Source organism: Brassica oleracea, chromosome C8 (genome assembly GCF_000695525.1).
Source record: "Brassica oleracea var. oleracea cultivar TO1000 chromosome C8, BOL, whole genome shotgun sequence".
Lineage (NCBI taxonomy): Eukaryota > Viridiplantae > Streptophyta > Magnoliopsida > Brassicales > Brassicaceae > Brassica > Brassica oleracea.
The window spans coordinates 22,690,317-22,697,979 of record NC_027755.1 but is presented as its reverse complement, the minus strand read 5'-3'; the positions used below and the strand labels follow the sequence as shown (position 1 = coordinate 22,697,979).

Genomic DNA, 7,663 nt, shown 5'->3' with positions numbered 1-7,663 from the left:
CTAAAAACTTAAAAAGATCTTTAAAATTCCAAAAAAATTGAAAAAATAAAGAATTTTTTTATAAAATTAATTTTGAAATTAAAATAGAAAATAAAATAAAATTTTTTCTTTTCATAAAATAAAAAATCTTCCAAAATTTTCAATTTTTTTAATACATTTGCTAAAAGTTGAAATTAATTATACACACATAAAAAGTTGATAATTGTAACTTTAATTTTTAGCATTTTATTATAATATTTAAAAAATTTGGATTTTTTTTTTAAAAAAATGAAAATTTTGGAAACTTTTTGACTTTTTAAAGAAAAAAAATATTTTAATTTTAATTCAAAATTAATTTTATGAAAATTTTGGGAGATTTTTTTTTTAAGAAATATAAAATTTTATTTTTTTAAAGAAAAGTAAAATTTTATTTTCAATTTTAATTTCAAAATTAATTTATAAAAAATTTATTTATTTTTTTCAATTTTTTTTAATTTAAAGTTCGTTTTAATTTTATAGAAAATTTTGGAAGAATTTTTATTTTTTTAAAAGAAAAATAAAATTTATTTTCAATTTTAATTTCAAAATTGATTTTATAAAAAAATTCTTATTTTTCAATTTTTTGGAATTTTAAAGATCTTTTTAAGTTTTTAGAGAATATTTTTATATTCAATCAATACCAAATAAAAGTAAACATGTTAGTAAGTACCTTGATAGTTCCACTAGCCTAGTGGTAAAAGACATTGCCATTTGACCAAATAACCTGTGTTCGAATCCAGGGGTCTACTTATTTCTAATTTCAAATCATGTAAAACGACGTCGTTTCATCTCATTTGAAAACGACGTCGTTTCACTTAGCGCCAATAATAAACGACGTCAAATATTTCTGTTAAATTTATTGACGGCGTGCTAAATTGGCAAGTCAGCGAAAACATTGTTAATTAATTCTAAAGTCAATGAAAGTTTGGTGTTTTTTTGGTCAGCCCAAAAATTCATGTTTCTTTTGGCAATTCGTGCAAAGTTAAGGTTTTTTTTGGCCGAATTCTCATACACTAACATTAACATTTTTTAAATAGACACATATTGTATGCTGATAGGTTCGAGGTTCGTAAGAGCAAATATTTTGTTTTAAGCAGATTTTACAATACTATAACCACTATTATAATAAAAAGTACATAAATTAATAAATTTTATATATCAATTCGAAATAACATAATTTTTAAATAAATGAAATTATGATGTATACATATATATATATGTAATATATTTTCATTATTAAATCAACTTCAATATATATAGGTTTATAAAAGATAAGAAGTATTACTATGTAAGATAAAGATTATCCTAATTTTCCGATTGAATCACCCAATATTTTTTAAATATTTAACTTTTCCGGATCTTTTTTCAAAAAAATCCAAAAATGTGATTTTTAATAAAATTATTCGAAATTATCTGAAAAAGTTAATCGAATTAGAACCGAACTGAAAAATTTTACCGGGTTACTAACATTGTTATCCAGATCAAACTAAAAAAAGAATAATCAAAATAAAACCAAACCCAAATCATGAATAATTGAACGGTTCCTATATTTCTTGAACCAAAAAATCAAAAACCACATCCGAACATAAATCGAAAACCAAAAAAAATGGAACCGGACCGAAAACTGAACATTCATGTCTAAACATATTGGTGAATAAATAAGCGGGTTAATAAATTGTCAACAAAAATTAGGATTATCCTAATTTCCCGACCGAATCACCCAATATTTTTTAAATATTTAATTTTTTAGGATCCTGTTTCAAAAAATATCCAAAAAAATTATCTGAAAAGAATGAATCGAAATTAGAACCGAATTGAACTCAAAATTTTATCGGGTTACTAACATTGTTATCCAGATCAAACTAAAAAAAAGAATAATCAAACGAAACCAAACCCAAATCATGAATAATCGAACGGTTCTAATATTTCTTGAACAAAAAAATCTAAAACCACAACCGAACAGAAATCGAAAACCAAAAAAAATTTGGAACTGAACCGAAAAATGAACGTTCATGTCTAAACATATTGGTGAACAAACAAACGGGTTAATAAATTGTCAAAAAATTAGGATTGTCCAATTTCCCGATTGAATCACCCAATATTTTTAAAATATAAAATATTTACTTTTTTCCAATTTTTTTCTCAAAAAAAATCCAAAAATGTGATTTTTAATCAAATTATTCAAAATATCTGAAAAGAATGAATCGAAATTAGAACCGAATTGAACTCAAAATTTTATCGGGTTCCTAACATTGTTATCCATATCAAACTAAAAATAATAATAATCAAACCGAAACCAAACCCAAACTCATGAATAATTGAACGGTTCGTATATTTCTTGAACCAAAAAATCAAAAACCACAACTGAACAGATATCAAAAACCAGAAAAAATCGAAAATGAAGGTTCATGTCTAAACATATTGGTGAACAAACAAATGGATTAATAAATTGTTAACAAAAAGTAGTTCCACGTTTTGAAAGCGCGGATCAAAATCTAGTATGTATATAAGACTGAAATATACGATCATCTATACTATACGGTTCTATAAAAGAGAGAGATGGGGCGTGGAGTGAGGGAAACATGGATACTGTGGGAGCTTTGTAGGGTTTGAAGCCGACATTTTTTTCTGCAAAGTTTATTATTAATCGAGCTCTGTAAAAAGGAGAGTCCATTTCTTTGTTTCTTCTGTTACTTTCTTTTCTCCAAAGCAACACTATTCCTTATCATCATAGCTATTATAGGGATAAATGTCAATAAGAATAAATAATGAAACTCCAAGTTGAAATAGTATATTAAGTAAAAAAAAAAGAAGTTGAAATAGTATACATATTAATCTTTGATTATATACTATGAAAACCACCATCTATACTTGCATACACAGTAAAATGTGATGGATAAAGTTCACGGTGTGATTAAAGGTTACTGGGAGCATATCCCCCGCGCAAGCGCGGGATGTTGTCGAAAAAATGACAGATAATTTTGAAATAACATAAGAGATGAGAGAAGCAAGAAGCTAGAGTTTGTATCAAATCTAGAAATCGTCATCATCTTCCTTGGCCATGTATTTTGTTTGATCTTCTTCTTGATGTTTCATCTCGCTCCTCTTCTCCTCATTCTCTTTCTCCTTGTGCGTGTTGGTGGGAACCTCAGCGCTACCGCTTCGTTGTGGATGTTCAAACAGAAGGCAATCATCGAGTTCAACGAAATTTGTGGCTCGTTAATGGAGTAGATGTCTCCTGTTGTTCTTTGAGACCATACAACCATTCTGGTGGTCGATGGTCGCGTTGATTGCTCCGTCTCTATGGCTTTAGCCACTATGCTTTCTCCATCTGCCACCGGGTTTGCAGAGTTTAGCCTTAGCTTCTGGGCGACATCTGGTAGATAGATTCTTGAGTAGGAGATGCTAATGTTGCGTAGTCTTGTTCTGATTATGTCGGAGCCTGACTATGAGGTTGTGAGTCATGTCTGCAGAAAATGTCTCAAACCTCTCTTGGACGTTCATGAGCTCTAAGTCACGAATCCTCACTGCCTGACAAAATTCAAACATATTTTTAGTATAAAATCCTTATTTCAGGGTGAACATGTTGATGCATAAATCTAGCTAAATGTCAAGAAAGGATAGGACAACGAAGAGGACTACAGTAGCTAGAAGAATAACTTGTGTTTAATCCAGAAAGCGTCACATATGTAAGAATTACTAAGATTGACACTTACATTGGTAAGTTCGCAATATGGCCTAAGAGCCTTCTCCATTCCTTTCTGAGTGAAGATGGATCGCTATGGAATTTTACCCAAGAGGAGTCAAACTAAAAATAGTCTACTTGTCGCCTTGGACTGTGAAGCCTAGAGTAGTGACATGTGCTTTTCTAGCCGACTGAAGGAGGCTCTCTTTTGCATCAGGTTACTCTAGTTGGATCGTCCGGATTTTACCGAGATAAGAAAATACCAATGACTGTAAAAACATATTGTGTGAGATGTGTATATATATATACACACTATATGACATTTTTAGATATGGAAGTCTAAGAAGGCACAAGTAAGGCAAGGAAAAAAAATACAATGTAAATATAAGAACCTATTGCAAAACCTAGGAGGAGATACATATAAACACAGTATTTTTATTTAAAAAAAAATTGTTTGTGGAAAGGTTAGCAATGGTGAGAGATCAGAGAAACGATATGAACTATAATCTAGAAAAGCTACAATAACCAAGTGCTATGAAAAAATAACTACTAAAAGATAAACATGTTGGTTAGAATGTTCTTCAATCTTGGTGCTTTTGATCTCAAGCTCTCTGCTTGGTCATAAAGGTTGTAGTGCAGGTAGTTATGAAGGAAGAGATTCAAAAGTGTTTCCTGCATTCACAAAATGACACATTGAATAACCAAAACAAAAGCTGTCAATAGTTTCTAGTGTTTATAAAATTTGTAAAAAACATACCTAACCCAACACATCATGAAGCAGTGTTGCAGAATGGTGCAAGAACATAAGAGTACTGCAAATAGAAGTAAAAAATCGATCAGTTAATTACCCGTTGAGTCAATATAATAAACTGAAAACAAATCGTCAGTGAATTACTCACTCACGGATCTCAGCAAGATCACCAGTCATCTCATAACTCAAAGAATAGTTAAAAAATACAATCTTGAAATATTATTATAGATTCAAATAAGTTTCACACACATAACACGAGTGTAAATATCAACTTCAATCATTCCAAACATCAAAAAGAAGTGTAAAAGCAAGACACAATCACAAGTACCCTAGGAACTAAATAATAGAGACAAGTATGGACCTCAGACCCAGAACCAAAGCCAAGGAAATAAGGATGAAAGAACCAATGAGAATGAGATAACCTGTGAGCTTATGTCTTAGCCCGACTCGCACAGCATGAGCAATACGGCGGACTTCTATGGTGTACGACCCATTATTGATTAGGGCTGTATTTTCCTAATCTGAAAAGTTGATTCGCGCTAACAGATCCTTGCATAAGGGTTGACTGTTCAAACGGAGTAAAACAAAAGATTAGACAATTAGAATTTATCTTATCATGGTCATGATTAATATGAGACAAACGTGAAAACCTTCTAGTCATGTTGCGGGAATCCCATTAGTGATGGTTTGATTAAAGATGGGGAGGTGTAGAGTTTGCTGGAGATAAAGAGCATAGCAAAAGACAAAAGGAGAAGCTTTCTTTTTCAGATATGTCTGAAGCGAGGAAGATAACCCTAGGTTTACTTCAACGACGACGCTTCACAATTGGCATTACTCTAACTGTTGCAAGCATAATATCACTTGGGGCTTTTCTTTATTGTCAGTGACAAAGCCTATTGTATACATAACTCATTATAACAAATATCGAATGGTCCACTAAATCGTAAGTATGTCTTTTATTTTTTAATTTTTTTTCTAAGTGGGACCCACATGCTGAGGTGGACAGCTTTAGAAAAAAGCAAAAAACGTACTATTATAATATAGATTACTTTAAGTAGACAGAAAACACATGTAAAGAAATTATAATAGTTGTATTTAGTGTCGTAGCTGCAATTTTGTGTATTGTTTAATTAAAGTTAGCAGCTACTGGATGAAGAGGTGAATTAGTTGCAAGAAATAAGTATTTGGTATGAATTATTGGTAGTTTAATTTATGTTTCTTGACCACAATAATGGTTATTTAGTCAAAAATACTCAAAGATCTGCCCTGGCTCTCTTTATTTCTATGCTTACTAATTATGTTGAAACCTATATATCCTTCTCCACTATCTATGATTAATTTATGTTTCTTGACCTATATATCTTTCAGATTAATGAATTCAGCAATTACGTAGGGTTATAAACTTCCAAACATTAGATCTATATATTTGGTAGTAGAAAACAAAACTATAGGAACGTCCTTTAATGATTTTCTCTATGCCATTTTTTGTTATAATCTTATTAGTTCAACAGACTCAATCGTATGTGGTTAGTCTCTAACTCGACTTATTAAAAGAAAGTAAAAGAACTGGGCCCAAATGAACCCATTATTCGTCAATGGGCTTAACAACTATCTGTAAGTTTAAGAAACATTTTAAAGTGCGCGGTTCGGTTCCATTTTTGTCACTAATGATTCGGGTAGTATTACAAAATGGTTATAATTTTTTTGGTAGAGAGAATCTATGTATTGTTTATTAGAAAAGTTTTGTCTCCTGTGTTTAACTACTCTGACATCTAACGTGTCTCTATCTCCATCTACATGTTATGGCGCCCGATTTAGAAGATCTTTTGCGCAGACATATTTGATACAATATGATATTAAAAAATTAAGGAGGTTAAAGAACTTCGAAATCTTTATATATAATTTCATGATTGATCAGGAAGATCTGAAACATTTTTAAATGTTTTTGAATTTGCTACTAACGGTATGGAATACGAATATATGGTTAGTGAGGAAGTAGGTGTTCTCTTCTTTTTCTTGCCTTCAATAATATCGCTTCTCTTTATTTTACGATGATTTATCTTTCGTTTTCATTTGAGATTCAGTGAAGGTTGTTCCACATCGCAAACTTGAGTACTCTACAAGCAAACCTAACATTTCTCAAATCTAAAAAATCAATTATATATAGTGCCTGACTGCTTGATGAATTGTGGTGTATTTCAATATATTATGTGGGGAATTTTTCTAAAACTGTAGGATTAGCGTGATCATTGAAGGATATGTAACATCCTGAAAAACTATGTTCAATACTGTGTGAGAGTAAAGATGAAACAAGAAAAATATTAAGATGATTTGTAAGACTAGTCGACAAATGTTTTAAAATTTTGGAGTAATGACTGTTTAACGGTGTGGAAATTATAAGTTGTCTTGGCCTAGTGATAAAAAGGGCTCTGGTTGAAGTTTTCGCTCTGGATTCGAGTAGCATTGGCCATTCATAGACGTTTTAAATTACAAAAAAAATTAGATTTCTATGGATGTCGTGAGATTAATCTTTGAGCCTAAAAAACTTTTGAGATATTCATAGTTATTAAAAAAAAAGGTGTGGAATCCACATGCAACTCTACAAACGGTAAAATTATCTTAATTTGTAGTGCAATATATATATATGAAACTAGTGTAATAGGCCCGCCTGACAATCGGAAACAATCTTCCAATGAAAAATCGGCATATGAACTTTGTATCATGTTTACTATATGATCTATATTCAATCATGTCAGAATTATGGGAGAAGTTGAAGAAAACAGGGAGAGAATAACGATTAGTTAATATAGTTGGTGCCAAATGGCAAAAGAATATAGAAGGCAAAAGAAAATTTCAACATTCAATGATTCCTAAATTCCAATACAACTTTGACTTCTCATGCGCACAACATACTAACACAACGTACCTACCAGAAAAGTTAGAAACATATCTGTAACTTTTGATTTGGTTATGAGATTAGATTCTCATGATTAAGTCGCTCAAAGTGTTCTATTATTAAACCTCTTCATTTTCTAAATACTAGTATATCAAACGGCCTTTCCGATTATAGATCCCCTTCATGTTCATGCCAAATCATTAGTTTGTTTTCTTCATGTTACCTTTCGTACAAATAATAAACAGTCGTAGTTTGCTATCTCCAAATGACATTTGTATTCAACCAAACATATAAAAAATGACCTATACCTATA

At 30.7% G+C, this 7,663-nt stretch overlaps 1 pseudogene; it reads right to left on the bottom strand.

The window, feature by feature from the left end:
* Positions 1-2,937: 2,937 nt before the first annotated feature.
* LOC106310587 lies at positions 2,938-5,319 on the bottom strand (annotated as a pseudogene).
* Positions 5,320-7,663: the final 2,344 nt, after the last annotated feature.